The sequence below is a fragment of the Culex pipiens genome, chromosome 3, assembly GCF_016801865.2.
Source record: "Culex pipiens pallens isolate TS chromosome 3, TS_CPP_V2, whole genome shotgun sequence".
NCBI classification, from domain to species: Eukaryota; Metazoa; Arthropoda; class Insecta; order Diptera; family Culicidae; genus Culex; species Culex pipiens.
The window spans coordinates 90,859,449-90,860,449 of record NC_068939.1 but is presented as its reverse complement, the minus strand read 5'-3'; the positions used below and the strand labels follow the sequence as shown (position 1 = coordinate 90,860,449).

The 1,001-nt window shown below is 42.4% G+C and overlaps 1 long non-coding RNA gene across 1 annotated transcript; it reads left to right on the top strand.

Moving 5' to 3' along the window:
* The first annotated feature begins 261 nt into the window (after positions 1 to 261).
* LOC128093435 (uncharacterized) lies at positions 262 to 543 on the top strand. Its single transcript, XR_008212462.1, has 2 exons — positions 262 to 372; positions 457 to 543. It is a non-coding gene; the product is annotated as an uncharacterized LOC128093435 (long non-coding RNA).
* Positions 544 to 1,001: the final 458 nt, after the last annotated feature.

The window sequence follows — 1,001 nt, the reverse complement described above, 5'->3', positions numbered from 1 at the left end:
ACCTTTTTATTTTTGCAATAGTATTTGTTTTGGAACTTTTTATAGGAATCATCTTTTCATGAGCTTTTTATAGCAAAATGTTCAGCATGAGTTTCTGAACAAAACATAGTACCGTAAACTGGGGTGACTTTGATAGCCCGGGGTGACTTTGATAGGTTTTCAAATGTCCGTCAAATTAATATCTAAACATTTTTGAGAATTTTGTGCATGTAAGCATTAAGGTATAGCTTATTATCGAACATATATGCAAAAATGTGACTGTTATTGCGCATTTTGCACTTTACTAGAGTCTTGCGCAGTTATTTTCATCACAGTAACTTTTTATCACAGTGATTTTTCATCACAGTTGTGTCGTTTCCAAGGGTTGTCAAGGTATGTAAACTGTTTATGTTTTGATTTCTATTTTTGGAATGTCGGGCCATGTTACGAAAATTCTACTCATCCATTGTGTTTCAGGACCCAATCTGAAGAGGAACGGAACAGATTCATTGGAAGTGCAAGACAGTTTTGTGGGACTTAAGTGTGTGGAATAGTTGAACTAAACTGCGGCCTTGAGGCTGTCTTCGGCTTAGACTTCCGTGCCGGATGTGGATGGACGACCAGCTGTTGAATTCGTTTCACGCAGAAATCTTCCTTCCTTGTTGAATCGGCAGCCCCAGCGTCTGATCCGAGCGTGCTGAGAGGGCGGGCGTGCCCTCCTTGGCGTTGGAGGCGAGTGGCTTCTGGGTATTCGTCCTTGGCGTTGACGGCGCGATGAGGTGCTCTTATAACGGTTGGATGTAGGCAAATGCCATACAGGACTTACACTGTCCAGGCCGATAAAACCGAAACGGACGCGCGCTCGCGAAATCTCCGGGTTCCATCTTTTGTGCGGTCATTGATGATCAACACACCGAGGATCACGTCTTATCCATTATGATACCAGGTTGGAGAAGTCCCCTCACTACTGATGTGAAGAGTTAAATGTAGTTCGTCATGGATTATTTAAATATATTTAAATC